Raw genomic sequence first — 16,564 nt, forward strand, 5'->3', positions numbered from 1 at the left:
CTTAACGGCTAATTGGAATAGAAAAACTGTAAAAAGCCCTCTGAGAAAGCCCCCCTCTAACCTTTGATAGTAAGCTTTTTCTGTAGTCTGCCTGTTGATGTATTTTCCGTTTGAACTGTGCACAACATGAAGAGACGGAACACTGGCGGCTGTCACATGCCCCCGATGACATCACAATAGCGCTGCTGCCTAGGAAAACAAGCTGCGCAGAAGAAGTTGTTCTTTGGGTGGAGGGTGGGCTAGTGGAAGGAGGGGGCAATCTCTTTTTTTCCCGGGTGGTAGGGGGATGACAGGAGAAGGGAAGCGGGTGGTGAGAAAGGTACAGAGGGCAGGGTTTGGGGGCTGGGAAGGAAAAGGGAAAAGATTAGGGTTTTGGGGATGATGAAAGGGCTTTCTACGGGTAAGGATGGCAAAGGGTGGCAGTGACGGAAAGTCAGGCAACCTGTCCTGTCCGTCTTTTTGTATCGTGAATTGGAAAGACTGCAAGGGGGAGGGGAGTTGCTTGCGCCTAAAGGAGGAGTTATTCAGATTCATTGGCAGTGGGCGGCGGCTGCAAAACGCACCATTCTTCTGGTTTTGGCTCTGCAAAGCAGCCTTTTCAAGGGTTGGCTTGGGGTGACAAAATGTCTTGTGTAGGGCGTGGTTTGTCTCCCTCTCCGCTCTCTCTCCCTAAGATGTGTCCGGCATAGGCCAGGGTGCCACTCGAGGCCCAAACCAATTCTGGTTATCGCTTCTCGGCCTTTTGGCTAAGATCAAGTGTAGTATCTGTTCTTATCAGTTTAATATCTGATACGTCCCCTATCTGGGGACCATATATTAAATGGATTTTTAGAACAGGGAGATGGAAAAAGAGCTTGCTCTGTCCACTCCACGCATTGACCTGGTATTGCAGTACCTCCAGGAACGGTGCACCCCCTTCTTAACCCAGTTTCCAAAAGCAGAACTCAATTCACCTGATTCATATTAGCCCGATTTAATGAATTGGAAGAAAGCATACGTCTTCATATGCACCTCAATTTGGCCATTCACTTTTCACACTTCCTCCCTTTTGTTTTTTATCTTTCACACTTTTGACTTTCTTTATTCATCCAAATAGCAAACTCATCACCACTCAACCTGACCAACTCGGCTATGTCCCCGTGCTGCAGTTCTCTGTCTTATCTAGATCATTTGCAATTGAATGGGAATAGATCCCTTTTGGACAAAGTGGATTCACCTGCTGCTGCAGTGACCACAGGTGTGATAACATCTAGAATTGGCATCTGGTGCGATCTCTCCGCTTCCACTCCAAAGAAAGTTACCTGTTTATTCCTATCATGCATTGGTTTTTTGGGGTTTTCTTTGAGTAATGATGATCTCTTTAGTAGTCTGTTGGCGCCCTCTCCTGGAGGAATAGTTTGCTTGCTCTTGGACATTCTAAAGAGAGGTCATGATAGACATTGAGCTTCTGAGCTCAATTGGGGAAAGTCATGGGTGATGAATGTTTGCAACCTACTGCGAAGCCTCATACCGCAATATAAGGAACGTCAAATACTAAGAAAGGGCGGCCTATGAAAGAATTACTACTTTCAATAAGTACACTTAAACGGCTAATTGGGAATAGAAAAACTGTAAAAAGCCCTCTGAGAAAGCCCCCCTCTAACCTTTGATAGTAAGCTTTTCTGTAGTCTGCCTGTTGATGTATTTTCCGTTTGAACTGTGCACAACATGAAGAGACGGAACACTGGCGGCTTGTCACAATGCCCCCCGATGACATCACAATAGCGCTGCTGCTAGAAAACAAGCTGCGCAGAAGAAGTTGTTCTTTGGGTGGGAGGGTGGGCTAGTGGAAGGAGGGGGCAATCTCTTTTTTTCCCGGGTGGTAGGGGGATGACAGGAGAAGGGAGCGGGTGGTGAGAAAGGTACAGAGGGCAGGGTTTGGGGGCTGGGAAGGAAGGGAAAAGATTAGGGTTTGGGGATGATGAAAGGGCTTTCTACGGGTAAGGATGGCAAAGGGTGGCAGTGACGGAAAGTCAGGCAACCTGTCCTGTCCCGTCTTTTTGTATCGTGAATTGGAAAGACTGCAAGGGGGAGGGGAGTTGCTTGCGCCCTAAAGGAGGAGTTATTCAGATTCATTGCAGTGGGCGGCGGCTGCAAAACGCACCATTCTTCTTGTTTTGCTCTGCAAAGCAGCCTTTTCAAGGGTTGGCTTGGGTGACAAAATGTCTTGTGTAGGCGTGGGTTTGTCTCCCTCTCGCTCTCTCTCCCTAAGATGTGTCCGGCATAGGCCAGGGTGCCACTCGAGGCCCAAACCAATTCTGGTTATCGCTTCTCGGCCTTTTGGCTAAGATCAAGTGTAGTATCTGTTTCTTATCAGTTTAATATCTGATACGTCCCCTATCTGGGGACCATATATTAAATGGATTTTTAGAACAGGGAGATGGAAAAAGAGCTTGCTCTGTCCACTCCACGCATTGACCTGGTATTGCAGTACCTCAGGAACGGTGCACCCCTTCTTAACCCAGTTTCCAAAAGCGAGAACTCAATTCACCTGATTCATATTAGCCCGATTTAATGAATTGGAAGAAAGCATACGTCTTCATATGCACCTCATTTTGGCCCATTCACTTTTCACACTTCCTCCTTTGTTTTTTATCTTTCACACTTTTGACTTTCTTTATTCATCCAAATAGCAAACTCATCACCACTCAACTGACCAACTCGGCTATGTCCCCGTGCTGCAGTTCTCTGTCTTATCTAGATCATTTGCAATTGAATGGAATAGATCCCTTTTGGACAAAGTGGATTCACCTGCTGCTGCAGTGACCACAGGTGTGATAACATCTAGAATTGGCATCTGGTGCGATCTCTCCGCTTCCACTCCAAAGAAAGTTACCTGTTTATTCCTATCATGCATTGGTTTTTGGGGTTTTCTTTGAGTAATGATGATCTCTTTAGTAGTCTGTTGGCGCCCTCTCCTGGAGGAATAGTTTGCTTGCTCTTGGACATTCTAAAAGAGAGGTCATGATAGACATTGAGCTTCTGAGCTCAATTGGGGAAAGTCATGGGTGATGAATGTTTGCAACCTACTGCGAAGCCTCATACCGCAATATAAGGAACGTCAAATACTAAGAAAGGGCGGCCTATGAAAGAATTACTACTTTCAATAAGTACACTTAACGGCTAATTGGGAATAGAAAAACTGTAAAAAGCCCTCTGAGAAAGCCCCCCTCTAACCCTTTGATAGTAAGCTTTTCTGTAGTCTGCCTGTTGATGTATTTTCCGTTTGAACTGTGCACAACATGAAGAGACGGAACACTGGCGGCTTGTCACAATGCCCCCGATGACATCACAATAGCGCTGCTGCCTAGAAAACAAGCTGCGCAGAAGAAGTTGTTCTTTGGGTGGGAGGGTGGGCTAGTGGAAGGAGGGGGCAATCTCTTTTTTTCCCGGGGTGGTAGGGGATGACAGGAGAAGGGAAGCGGGTGGTGAGAAAGGTACAGAGGGCAGGGTTTGGGGGCTGGGAAGGAAAGGGAAAAGATTAGGGTTTGGGGATGATGAAAGGGCTTTCTACGGGTAAGGATGGCAAAGGGTGGCAGTGACGGAAAGTCAGGCACCTGTCCTGTCCGTCTTTTTGTATCGTGAATTGGAAAGACTGCAAGGGGGAGGGGAGTTGCTTGCGCCCTAAAGGAGGAGTTATTCAGATTCATTGCAGTGGGCGGCGGCTGCACAACGCACCATTCTTCTTGTTTTGGCTCTGCAAAGCAGCCTTTTCAAGGGTTGGCTTGGGTGACAAAATGTCTTGTGTAGGCGTGGGTTTGTCTCCCTCTCGCTCTCTCTCCCTAAGATGTGTCCGGCATAGGCCAGGGTGCCACTCGAGGCCCAAACCAATTCTGGTTATCGCTTCTCGGCCTTTTGGCTAAGATCAAGTGTAGTATCTGTTCTTATCAGTTTAATATCTGATACGTCCCCTATCTGGGGACCATATATTAAATGGATTTTTAGAACAGGGAGATGGAAAAAGAGCTTGCTCTGTCCACTCCACGCATTGACCTGGTATTGCAGTACCTCCAGGAACGGTGCACCCCTTCTTAACCCAGTTTCCAAAAGCAGAACTCAATTCACCTGATTCATATTAGCCCGATTTAATGAATTGGAAGAAAGCATACGTCTTCATATGCACCTCAATTTGGCCCATTCACTTTTCACACTTCCTCCTTTTGTTTTTTATCTTTCACACTTTTGACTTTCTTTATTCATCCAAATAGCAAACTCATCACCACTCAACCTGACCAACTCGGCTATGTCCCCGTGCTGCAGTTCTCTGTTCTTATCTAGATCATTTGCAATTGAATGGAATAGATCCCTTTTGGACAAAGTGGATTCACCTGCTGCTGCAGTGACCACAGGTGTGATAACATCTAGAATTGGCATCTGGTGCGATCTCTCCCGCTTCCACTCCAAAGAAAGTTACCTGTTTATTCCTATCATGCATTGGTTTTTGGGGTTTTCTTTGAGTAATGATGATCTCTTTAGTAGTCTGTTGGCGCCCTCTCCTGGAGGAATAGTTTGCTTGCTCTTGGACATTCTAAAAGAGAGGTCATGATAGACATTGAGCTTCTGAGCTCAATTGGGGAAAGTCATGGGTGATGAATGTTTGCAACCTACTGCGAAGCCTCATACCGCAATATAAGGAACGTCAAATACTAAGAAAGGGCGGCCTATGAAAGAATTACTACTTTCAATAAGTACACTTAAACGGCTAATTGGGAATAGAAAAACTGTAAAAAGCCCTCTGAGAAAGCCCCCCTCTAACCTTTGATAGTAAGCTTTTCTGTAGTCTGCCTGTTGATGTATTTTCCGTTTGAACTGTGCACAACATGAAGAGACGGAACACTGGCGGCTTGTCACAATGCCCCCCCGATGACATCACAATAGCGCTGCTGCCTAGAAAACAAGCTGCGCAGAAGAAGTTGTTCTTTGGGTGGAGGGTGGGCTAGTGGAAGGAGGGGGCAATCTCTTTTTTTCCCGGGTGGTAGGGGGATGACAGAGAAGGGAAGCGGGTGGTGAGAAAGGTACAGAGGGCAGGGTTTGGGGCTGGGAAGGAAAGGGAAAAGATTAGGGTTTGGGGATGATGAAAGGGCTTTCTACGGGTAAGGATGGCAAAGGGTGGGCAGTGACGGGAAAGTCAGGCAACCTGTCCTGTCCGTCTTTTTGTATCGTGAATTGGAAAGACTGCAAGGGGGGAGGGGAGTTGCTTGCGCCCTAAAGGAGGAGTTATTCAGATTCATTGCAGTGGGCGGCGGCTGCAAAACGCACCATTCTTCTTGTTTTGGCTCTGCAAAGCAGCCTTTTCAAGGGTTGGCTTGGGTGACAAAATGTCTTGTGTAGGCGTGGGTTTGTCTCCCTCTCGCTCTCTCCTCCCTAGATGTGTCCGGCATAGGCCAGGGTGCCACTCGAGGCCAAACCAATTCTGGTTATCGCTTCTCGGCCTTTTGGCTAAGATCAAGTGTAGTATCTGTTCTTATCAGTTTAATATCTGATACGTCCCCTATCTGGGGACCATATATTAAATGGATTTTAGAACAGGGAGATGGAAAAAAGAGCTTGCTCTGTCCACTCCACGCATTGACCTGGTATTGCAGTACCTCCAGAACGGTGCACCCCTTCTTAACCCAGTTTCCAAAAGCAGAACTCAATTCACCTGATTCATATTAGCCCGATTTAATGAATTGGAAGAAAGCATACGTCTTCATATGCACCTCAATTTGGCCCATTCACTTTTCACACTTCCTCCCTTTTGTTTTTTATCTTTCACACTTTTGACTTTCTTTATTCATCCAAATAGCAAACTCATCACCACTCAACCTGACCAACTCGGCTATGTCCCCGTGCTGCAGTTCTCTGTCTTATCTAGATCATTTGCAATTGAATGGAATAGATCCCTTTTGGACAAAGTGGATTCACCTGCTGCTGCAGTGACCACAGGTGTGATAACATCTAGAATTGGCATCTGGTGCGATCTCTCCGCTTCCACTCCAAAGAAAGTTACCTGTTTATTCCTATCATGCATTGGTTTTTGGGGTTTTCTTTGAGTAATGATGATCTCTTTAGATAGGTCTGTTGGCGCCCTCTCCTGGAGGAATAGTTTGCTTGCTCTTGGACATTCTAAAAGAGAGGTCATGATAGACATTGAGCTTCTGAGCTCAATTGGGGAAAAGTCATGGGTGATGATGTTTGCAACCTACTGCGAAGCCTCATACCGCAATATAAGGAACGTCAAATACTAAGAAAGGGCGGGCCTATGAAAGAATTACTACTTTCAATAAGTACACTTAAACGGCTAATTGGGAATAGAAAAACTGTAAAAAGCCCTCTGAGAAAGCCCCCCTCTAACCTTGATAGTAAGCTTTTCTGTAGTCTGCCTGTTGATGTATTTTCCGTTTGAACTGTGCACAACATGAAGAGACGGAACACTGGCGGCTTGTCACAATGCCCCCCGATGACATCACAATAGCGCTGCTGCCTAGAAAACAAGCTGCGCAGAAGAAGTTGTTCTTTGGGTGGGAGGGTGGGCTAGTGGAAGGACAGGGGGCAATCTCTTTTTTTCCCGGGTGGTAGGGGGGATGACAGGAGAAGGGAAGCGGGTGGTGAGAAAGGTACAGAGGGCAGGGTTGGGGGCTGGGAAGGAAAGGGAAAAGATTAGGGTTTGGGGATGATGAAAGGGCTTTCTACGGGTAAGGATGGCAAAGGGTGGCAGTGACGGAAAGTCAGGCAACCTGTCCTGTCCGTCTTTTTGTATCGTGAATTGGAAAGACTGCAAGGGGAGGGGAGTTGCTTGCGCCCTAAAGAGGAGTTATTCAGATTCATTGCAGTGGGCGGCGGCTGCAAAACGCACCATTCTTCTTGTTTTGGCTCTGCAAAGCAGCCTTTTCAAGGGTTGGGCTTGGGTGACAAAATGTCTTGTGTAGGCGTGGGTTTGTCTCCCTCTCGCTCTCTCTCCCTAAGATGTGTCCGGCATAGGCCAGGGTGCCACTCGAGGCCCCAAACCAATTCTGGTTATCGCTTCTCGGCCTTTTGGCTAAGATCAAGTGTAGTATCTGTTCTTATCAGTTTAATATCTTGATACGTCCCCTATCTGGGGACCATATATTAAATGGATTTTTAGAACAGGGAGATGGAAAAAGAGCTTGCTCTGTCCACTCCACGCATTGACCTGGTATTGCAGTACCTCCAGGAACGGTGCACCCCTTCTTAACCCAGTTTCCAAAAGCAGAACTCAATTCACCTGATTCATATTAGCCCGATTTAATGAATTGGAAGAAAGCATACGTCTTCATATGCACCTCAATTTGGCCCATTCACTTTTCACACTTCCTCCTTTTGTTTTTTATCTTTCACACTTTTGACTTTCTTTATTCATCCAAATAGCAAACTCATCACCACTCAACCTGACCAACTCGGCTATTCCCCGTGCTGCAGTTCTCTGTCTTATCTAGATCATTTGCAATTGAATGGAATAGATCCCTTTTGGACAAAGTGGATTCACTGCTCTGCTGCAGTGACCACAGGTGTGATAACATCTAGAATTGGCATCTGGTGCGATCTCTCCGCTTCCACTCCAAAGAAAGTTACCTGTTTATTCCTATCATGCATTGGTTTTTGGGGTTTTCTTTGAGTAATGATGATCTCTTTAGTAGTCTGTTGGCGCCCTCTCCTGGAGGAATAGTTTGCTTGCTCTTGGACATTCTAAAAGAGAGGTCATGATAGACATTGAGCTTCTGAGCTCAATTGGGAAAGTCATGGGTGATGAATGTTTGCAACCTACTGCGAAGCCTCATACCGCAATATAAGGAACGTCAAATACTAAGAAAGGGCGGCCTATGAAAGAATTACTACTTTCAATAAGTACACTTAAACGGCTAATTGGGAATAGAAAAACTGTAAAAAGCCCTCTGAGAAAGCCCCCCTCTAACCTTTGATAGTAAGCTTTTCTGTAGTCTGCCTGTTGATGTATTTTCCGTTTGAACTGTGCACAACATGAAGAGACGGAACACTGGCGGCTTGTCACAATGCCCCCCGATGACATCACAATAGCGCTGCTGCCTAGAAAACAAGCTGCGCAGAAGAAGTTGTTCTTTGGGTGGGAGGGTGGCTAGTGGAAGGAGGGGGCAATCTCTTTTTTTCCCGGGTGGTAGGGGGATGACAGGAGAAGGGAAGCGGTGGTGAGAAAGGTACAGAGGGCAGGGTTTGGGGGCTGGGAAGGAAAGGGAAAAGATTAGGGTTTGGGGATGATGAAAGGGCTTTCTACGGGTAAGGATGGCAAAGGGTGGCTGGTGACGGAAAGTCAGGCAACCTGTCCTGTCCGTCTTTTTGTATCGTGAATTGGAAAGACTGCAAGGGGGAGGGGAGTTGCTTGCGCCCTAAAGGAGGAGTTATTCAGATTCATTGCAGTGGGCGGCGGCTGCAAAACGCACCATTCTTCTTGTTTTGGCTCTGCAAAGCAGCCTTTTCAAGGGTTGGCTTGGGTGACAAAATGTCTTGTGTAGGCGTGGGTTTGTCTCCCTCTCGCTCTCTCTCCCTAAGATGTGTCCGGCATAGGCCAGGGTGCCACTCGAGGCCCAAACCAATTCTGGTTATCGCTTCTCGGCCTTTTGGCTAAGATCAAGTGTAGTATCTGTTCTTATCAGTTTAATATCTGATACGTCCCCTATCTGGGGACCATATATTAAATGGATTTTTAGAACAGGGAGATGGAAAAAGAGCTTGCTCTGTCCACTCCACGCATTGACCTGGTATTGCAGTACCTCCAGGAACGGTGTGCACCCCTTCTTAACCAGTTTCCAAAAGCAGAACTCAATTCACCTGATTCATATTAGCCCCGATTTAATGAATTGGAAGAAAGCATACGTCTTCATATGCACCTCAATTTGGGCCCATTCACTTTTCACACTTCCTCCTTTTGTTTTTTATCTTTCACACTTTTGACTTTCTTTATTCATCCAAATAGCAAACTCATCACCACTCAACCTGACCAACTCGGCTATGTCCCCGTGCTGCAGTTCTCTGTCTTATCTAGATCATTTGCAATTGAATGGAATAGATCCCTTTTGGACAAAGTGGATTCACCTGCTGCTGCAGTGACCACAGGTGTGATAACATCTAGAATTGGCATCTGGTGCGATCTCTCCGCTTCCACTCCAAGAAAGTTACCTGTTTATTCCTATCATGCATTGGTTTTTGGGGTTTTACTTTGAGTAATGATGATCTCTTTAGTAGTCTGTTGGCGCCCTCTCCTGGAGGAATAGTTTGCTTGCTCTTGGACATTCTAAAAGAGAGGTCATGATAGACATTGAGCTTCTGAGCTCACTTGGGGAAAGTCATGGGTGATGAATGTTTGCAACCTACTGCGAAGCCTCATACCGCAATATAAGGAACGTCAAATACTAAGAAAGGGCGGGCCTATGAAAGAATTACTACTTTCAATAAGTACACTTAAACGGCTAATTGGGAATAGAAAAACTGTAAAAAGCCCTCTGAGAAAGGCCCCCCTCTAACCTTTGATAGTAAGCTTTTCTGTAGTCTGCCTGTTGATGTATTTTCCGTTTGAACTGTGCACAACATGAAGAGACGGAACACTGGCGGCTTGTCACAATGCCCCCCGATGACATCACAATAGCGCTGCTGCCTAGAAAACAAGCTGCGCAGAAGAAGTTGTTCTTTGGGTGGGAGGGTGGGCTAGTGGAAGGAGGGGGCAATCTCTTTTTTTCCCGGGTGGTAGGGGGATGACAGGAGAAGGGAAGCGGGTGGTGAGAAAGGTACAGAGGGCAGGGTTTGGGGGGCTGGGAAGGAAAGGGAAAAGATTAGGTTTGGGGATGATGAAAGGGCTTTCTACGGGTAAGGATGGCAAAGGGTGGCAGTGACGGAAAGTCAGGCAACCTGTCCTGTCCGTCTTTTTGTATCGTGAATTGGAAAGACTGCAAGGGGAGGGGAGTTGCTTGCGCCCTAAAGGAGGAGTTATTCAGATTCATTGCAGTGGGCGGCGGCTGCAAAACGCACCATTCTTCTTGTTTTGGCTCTGCAAAGCAGCCTTTTCAAGGGTTGGCTTGGGTGACAAAATGTCTTGTGTAGGCGTGGGTTTGTCTCCCTCTCGCTCTCTCTCCCTAAGATGTGTCCGGCATAGGCCAGGGTGCCACTCGAGGCCCAAACCAATTCTGGTTATCGCTTCTCGGCCTTTTGGCTAAGATCAAGTGTAGTATCTGTTCTTATCAGTTTAATATCTGATACGTCCCCTATCTGGGGACCATATAATTAAATGGATTTTTAGAACAGGGAGATGGAAAAAGAGCTTGCTCTGTCCACTCCACGCATTGACCTGGTATTGCAGTACCTCCAGGACGGTGCACCCCTTCTTAACCCAGTTTCCCAAAAGCAGAAACCAATTCACCTGATTCATATTAGCCCGATTTAATGAATTGGAAGAAAGCATACGTCTTCATATGCACCTCAATTTGGCCCATATCACTTTTCACACTTCCTCCTTTTGTTTTTTATCTTTCACACTTTTGACTTTCTTTATTCATCCAAATAGCAAACTCATCACCACTCAACCTGACCAACTCGGCTATGTCCCCGTGCTGCAGTTCTCTGTCTTATCTAGATCATTTGCAATTGAATGGAATAGATCCCTTTTGGACAAAGTGGATTCACCTGCTGCTGCAGTGACCACAGGTGTGATAACATCTAGAATTGGCATCTGGTGCGATCTCTCCGCTTCCACTCCAAAGAAAGTTACCTGTTTATTCCTATCATGGCATTGGTTTTTGGGGTTTCTTTGAGTAATGATGATCTCTTTAGTAGTCTGTTGGCGCCCGTCTCCTGGAGGAATAGTTTGCTTGCTCTTGGACATTCTAAAAGAGAGGTCATGAGACATTGAGCTTCTGAGCTCAATTGGGGGAAAGTCATGGGTGATGAATGTTTGCAACCTACTGCGAAGCCTCATACCGCAATATAAGGAACGTCAAATACTAAGAAAGGGCGGCCTATGAAAGAATACTACTTTCAATAAGTACACTTAAACGGCTAATTGGGAATAGAAAAACTGTAAAAAGCCCTCTGAGAAAGCCCCCCTCTAACCTTTGATAGTAAGCTTTTCTGTAGTCTGCCTGTTGATGTATTTTCCGTTTGAACTGTGCACAACATGAAGAGACGGAACACTGGCGGCTTGTCACAATGCCCCCCGATGACATCACAATAGCGCTGCTGCCTAGAAAACAAGCTGCGCAGAAGAAGTTGTTCTTTGGGTGGGGAGGGTGGCTAGTGGAAGGAGGGGGCAATCTCTTTTTGTCCCGGGGTGGTAGGGGGATGACAGGAGAAGGGAAGCGGGTGGTGAGAAAGGTACAGGAGGGGCAGGGTTTGGGGGCTGGGAAGGAAAGGGAAAAAGATTAGGGTTTGGGGATGATGAAAGGGCTTTCTAGCGGTAAGGATGGCAAAGGGTGGCAGTGACGGAAAGTCAGGCAACCTGTCCTGTCCGTCTTTTTGTATCGTGAATTGGAAAGACTGCAAGGGGGAGGGGAGTTGCTTGCGCCCTAAAGGAGGAGTTATTCAGATTCATTGCAGTGGGCGGCGGCTGCAAAACGCACCATTCTTCTTGTTTTGGCTCTGCAAAGCAGCCTTTTCAAGGGTTGGCTTGGGTGACAAAATGTCTTGTGTAGGCGTGGGTTTGTCTCCCTCTCGCTCTCTCTCCCTAAGATGTGTCCGGCATAGGCCAGGGTGCCACTCGAGGCCCAAACCCAAATTCTGGTTATCGCTTCTCGGCCTTTTGGCTAAGATCAAGTGTAGTATCTGTTCTTATCAGTTTAATATCTGATACGTCCCCTATCTGGGGACCATATATTAAATGGATTTTTTAGAACAGGAGATGGAAAAAGAGCTTGCTCTGTCCACTCCACGCATTGACCTGGTATTGCAGTACCTCCAGGACGGTGCACCCCTTCTTAACCCAGTTTCCAAAAGCAGAACTCAATTCACCTGATTCATATTAGCCCGATTAATGAATTGGAAGAAAGCATACGTCTTCATATGCACTCTCAATTTGGCCCATTCACTTTTCACACTTCCTCCTTTTGTTTTTTATCTTTCACACTTTTGACTTTCTTTATTCATCCAAATAGCAAACTCATCACCACTCAACCTGACCAAACTCGGCCTATGTCCCCGTGCTGCAGTTCTCTGTCTTATCTAGATCATTTGCAATTGAATGGAATAGATCCCTTTTGGACAAAGTGGATTCACCTGCTGCTGCAGTGACCACAGGTGTGATAACATCTAGAATTGGCATCTGGTGCGATCTCTCCGCTTCCACTCCAAAGAAAGTTACCTGTTTATTCCTATCATGCATTGGTTTTTGGGGTTTTCTTTGAGTAATGATGATCTCTTTAGTAGTCTGTTGGCGCCCTCTCCTGGAGGAATAGTTTGCTTGCTCTTGGACATTCTAAAAGAGAGGTCATGATAGACATTGAGCTTCTGAGCTCAATTGGGGAAAGTCATGGGTGATGAATGTTTGCAACCTACTGCGAAGCCTCATACCGCAATATAAGGAACGTCAAATACTAAGAAAGGGCGGCCTATGAAAGAATTACTACTTTCAATAAGTACACTTAAACGGCTAATTGGGAATAGAAAAACTGTAAAAAGCCCTCTGAGAAAGCCCCCCTCTAACCTTTGATAGTAAGCTTTTCTGTAGTCTGCCTGTTGATGTATTTTCCGTTTGAACTGTGCACAACATGAAGAGACGGAACACTGGCGGCTTGTCACAATGCCCCCCGATGACATCACAATAGCGCTGCTGCCTAGAAAACAAGCTGCGCAGAAGAAGTTGTTCTTTGGGTGGGAGGGTGGGCTAGTGGAAGGAGGGGGCAATCTCTTTTTTTTCCCGGGTGGTAGGGGGATGACAGGAGAAGGGAAGCGGGGTGGTGAGAAAGGTACAGAGGGCAGGGTTTGGGGGCTGGGAAGGAAAGGGAAAAGATTAGGGTTTGGGGATGATGAAAGGGCTTTCTACGGGTAAGGATGGCAAAGGGTGGCAGTGACGGAAAGTCAGGCAACCTGTCCTGTCCGTCTTTTTGTATCGTGAATTGGAAAGACTGCAAGGGGGAGGGGAGTTGCTTGCGCCCTAAAGGAGGAGTTATTCAGATTCATTGCAGTGGGCGGCGGCTGCAAAACGCACCATTCTTCTTGTTTTGGCTCTGCAAAGCAGCCTTTTCAAGGGTTGGCTTGGGTGACAAAATGTCTTGTGTAGGCGTGGGTTTGTCTCCCTCTCGCTCTCTCTCCCTATGATGTGTCCGGCATAGGCCAGGGTGCCACTCGAGGCCCAAACCAATTCTGGTTATCGCTTCTCGGCCTTTTGGCTAAGATCAAGTGTAGTATCTGTTATATCTGATACGTCCCCTATCTGGGGACCATATATTAAATGGATTTTTAGAACAGGGAGATGGAAAAAGAGCTTGCTCTGTCCACTCCACGCATTGACCTGGTATTGCAGTACCTCCAGGAACGGTGCACCCCTTCTTAACCCAGTTTCCAAAAGCAGAACTCAATTCACCTGATTCATATTAGCCCGATTTAATGAATTGGAAGAAAGCATACGTCTTCATATGCACCTCAATTTGGCCCATTCACTTTTCACACTTCCTCCTTTTGTTTTTTATCTTTCACACTTTTGACTTTCTTTATTCATCCAAATAGCAAACTCATCACCACTCAACCTGACCAACTCGGCTATGTCCCCGTGCTGCAGTTCTCTGTCTTATCTAGATCATTTGCAATTGAATGGAATAGATCCCTTTTGGACAAAGTGGATTCACCTGCTGCTGCAGTGACCACAGGTGTGATAACATCTAGAATTGGCATCTGGTGCGATCTCTCCGCTTCCACTCCAAAGAAAGTTACCTGTTTATTCCTATCATGCATTGGTTTTTGGGGTTTTCTTTGAGTAATGATGATCTCTTTAGTAGTCTGTTGGCGCCCTCTCCTGGAGGAATAGTTTGCTTGCTCTTGGACATTCTAAAAGAGAGGTCATGATAGACATTGAGCTTCTGAGCTCAATTGGGGAAAGTCATGGGTGATGAATGTTTGCAACCTACTGCGAAGCCTCATACCGCAATATAAGGAACGTCAAATACTAAGAAAGGGCGGCCTATGAAAGAATTACTACTTTCAATAAGTACACTTAAACGGCTAATTGGGAATAGAAAAACTGTAAAAAGCCCTCTGAGAAAGCCCCCCTCTAACCTTTGATAGTAAGCTTTTCTGTAGTCTGCCTGTTGATGTATTTTCCGTTTGAACTGTGCACAACATGAAGAGACGGAACACTGGCGGCTTGTCACAATGCCCCCCGATGACATCACAATAGCGCTGCTGCCTAGAAAACAAGCTGCGCAGAAGAAGTTGTTCTTTGGGTGGGAGGGTGGGCTAGTGGAAGGAGGGGGCAATCTCTTTTTTTCCCGGGTGGTAGGGGGATGACAGGAGAAGGGAAGCGGGTGGTGAGAAAGGTACAGAGGGCAGGGTTTGGGGGCTGGGAAGGAAAGGGAAAAGATTAGGGTTTGGGGATGATGAAAGGGCTTTCTACGGGTAAGGATGGCAAAGGGTGGCAGTGACGGAAAGTCAGGCAACCTGTCCTGTCCGTCTTTTTGTATCGTGAATTGGAAAGACTGCAAGGGGGAGGGGAGTTGCTTGCGCCCTAAAGGAGGAGTTATTCAGATTCATTGCAGTGGGCGGCGGCTGCAAAACGCACCATTCTTCTTGTTTTGGCTCTGCAAAGCAGCCTTTTCAAGGGTTGGCTTGGGTGACAAAATGTCTTGTGTAGGCGTGGGTTTGTCTCCCTCTCGCTCTCTCTCCCTAAGATGTGTCCGGCATAGGCCAGGGTGCCACTCGAGGCCCAAACCAATTCTGGTTATCGCTTCTCGGCCTTTTGGCTAAGATCAAGTGTAGTATCTGTTCTTATCAGTTTAATATCTGATACGTCCCCTATCTGGGGACCATATATTAAATGGATTTTTAGAACAGGGAGATGGAAAAAGAGCTTGCTCTGTCCACTCCACGCATTGACCTGGTATTGCAGTACCTCCAGGAACGGTGCACCCCTTCTTAACCCAGTTTCCAAAAGCAGAACTCAATTCACCTGATTCATATTAGCCCGATTTAATGAATTGGAAGAAAGCATACGTCTTCATATGCACCTCAATTTGGCCCATTCACTTTTCACACTTCCTCCTTTTGTTTTTTATCTTTCACACTTTTGACTTTCTTTATTCATCCAAATAGCAAACTCATCACCACTCAACCTGACCAACTCGGCTATGTCCCCGTGCTGCAGTTCTCTGTCTTATCTAGATCATTTGCAATTGAATGGAATAGATCCCTTTTGGACAAAGTGGATTCACCTGCTGCTGCAGTGACCACAGGTGTGATAACATCTAGAATTGGCATCTGGTGCGATCTCTCCGCTTCCACTCCAAAGAAAGTTACCTGTTTATTCCTATCATGCATTGGTTTTTGGGGTTTTCTTTGAGTAATGATGATCTCTTTAGTAGTCTGTTGGCGCCCTCTCCTGGAGGAATAGTTTGCTTGCTCTTGGACATTCTAAAAGAGAGGTCATGATAGACATTGAGCTTCTGAGCTCAATTGGGGAAAGTCATGGGTGATGAATGTTTGCAACCTACTGCGAAGCCTCATACCGCAATATAAGGAACGTCAAATACTAAGAAAGGGCGGCCTATGAAAGAATTACTACTTTCAATAAGTACACTTAAACGGCTAATTGGGAATAGAAAAACTGTAAAAAGCCCTCTGAGAAAGCCCCCCTCTAACCTTTGATAGTAAGCTTTTCTGTAGTCTGCCTGTTGATGTATTTTCCGTTTGAACTGTGCACAACATGAAGAGACGGAACACTGGCGGCTTGTCACAATGCCCCCCGATGACATCACAATAGCGCTGCTGCCTAGAAAACAAGCTGCGCAGAAGAAGTTGTTCTTTGGGTGGGAGGGTGGGCTAGTGGAAGGAGGGGGCAATCTCTTTTTTTCCCGGGTGGTAGGGGGATGACAGGAGAAGGGAAGCGGGTGGTGAGAAAGGTACAGAGGGCAGGGTTTGGGGGCTGGGAAGGAAAGGGAAAAGATTAGGGGTTTGGGGATGATGAAAGGGCTTTCTACGGGTAAGGATGGCAAAGGGTGGCAGTGACGGAAAGTCAGGCAACCTGTCCTGTCCGTCTTTTTGTATCGTGAATTGGAAAGACTGCAAGGGGGAGGGGAGTTGCTTGCGCCCTAAAGGAGGAGTTATTCAGATTCATTGCAGTGGGCGGCGGCTGCAAAACGCACCATTCTTCTTGTTTTGGCTCTGCAAAGCAGCCTTTTCAAGGGTTGGCTTGGGTGACAAAATGTCTTGTGTAGGCGTGGGTTTGTCTCCCTCTCGCTCTCTCTCCCTAAGATGTGTCCGGCATAGGCCAGGGTGCCACTCGAGGCCCAAACCAATTCTGGTTATCGCTTCTCGGCCTTTTGGCTAAGATCAAGTGTAGTATCTGTTCTTATCAGTT

General features: G+C 46.6%; 9 non-coding genes and 2 pseudogenes across 9 annotated transcripts; all 11 read left to right on the top strand.

Annotated features, from left to right (window-relative positions):
• Positions 1–726: 726 nt before the first annotated feature.
• On the top strand, positions 727–917 carry LOC142287042 (U2 spliceosomal RNA). The gene has a single exon (XR_012748067.1). It is a non-coding gene; the product is annotated as a U2 spliceosomal RNA (small nuclear RNA).
• A 1,386-nt stretch (positions 918–2,303) lies between these two features.
• LOC142287050 (U2 spliceosomal RNA) lies at positions 2,304–2,494 on the top strand. The gene has a single exon (XR_012748075.1). It is a non-coding gene; the product is annotated as a U2 spliceosomal RNA (small nuclear RNA).
• Positions 2,495–3,878: 1,384 nt separating this feature from the next.
• LOC142287040 (U2 spliceosomal RNA) lies at positions 3,879–4,069 on the top strand. Its single transcript, XR_012748065.1, has one exon. It is a non-coding gene; the product is annotated as a U2 spliceosomal RNA (small nuclear RNA).
• Positions 4,070–5,458: 1,389 nt separating this feature from the next.
• LOC142287049 (U2 spliceosomal RNA) lies at positions 5,459–5,648 on the top strand. The gene has a single exon (XR_012748074.1). It is a non-coding gene; the product is annotated as a U2 spliceosomal RNA (small nuclear RNA).
• Positions 5,649–7,040: 1,392 nt separating this feature from the next.
• LOC142287048 (U2 spliceosomal RNA) lies at positions 7,041–7,232 on the top strand. The gene has a single exon (XR_012748073.1). It is a non-coding gene; the product is annotated as a U2 spliceosomal RNA (small nuclear RNA).
• Positions 7,233–8,617: 1,385 nt separating this feature from the next.
• LOC142287047 (U2 spliceosomal RNA) lies at positions 8,618–8,808 on the top strand. Its single transcript, XR_012748072.1, has one exon. It is a non-coding gene; the product is annotated as a U2 spliceosomal RNA (small nuclear RNA).
• Positions 8,809–10,199: 1,391 nt separating this feature from the next.
• On the top strand, positions 10,200–10,390 carry LOC142287043 (U2 spliceosomal RNA). Its single transcript, XR_012748068.1, has one exon. It is a non-coding gene; the product is annotated as a U2 spliceosomal RNA (small nuclear RNA).
• Positions 10,391–11,784: 1,394 nt separating this feature from the next.
• Positions 11,785–11,974, top strand: LOC142287045 (U2 spliceosomal RNA). Its single transcript, XR_012748070.1, has one exon. It is a non-coding gene; the product is annotated as a U2 spliceosomal RNA (small nuclear RNA).
• A 1,391-nt stretch (positions 11,975–13,365) lies between these two features.
• Positions 13,366–13,544, top strand: LOC142287052 (U2 spliceosomal RNA; annotated as a pseudogene).
• A 1,387-nt stretch (positions 13,545–14,931) lies between these two features.
• LOC142287041 (U2 spliceosomal RNA) lies at positions 14,932–15,122 on the top strand. Its single transcript, XR_012748066.1, has one exon. It is a non-coding gene; the product is annotated as a U2 spliceosomal RNA (small nuclear RNA).
• Positions 15,123–16,510: 1,388 nt separating this feature from the next.
• On the top strand, positions 16,511–16,564 carry LOC142287056 (U2 spliceosomal RNA; annotated as a pseudogene; the record flags this gene model as incomplete).

Source organism: Anomaloglossus baeobatrachus, unplaced genomic scaffold (genome assembly GCF_048569485.1).
Source record: "Anomaloglossus baeobatrachus isolate aAnoBae1 unplaced genomic scaffold, aAnoBae1.hap1 Scaffold_709, whole genome shotgun sequence".
Classification (NCBI taxonomy): domain Eukaryota; kingdom Metazoa; phylum Chordata; class Amphibia; order Anura; family Aromobatidae; genus Anomaloglossus; species Anomaloglossus baeobatrachus.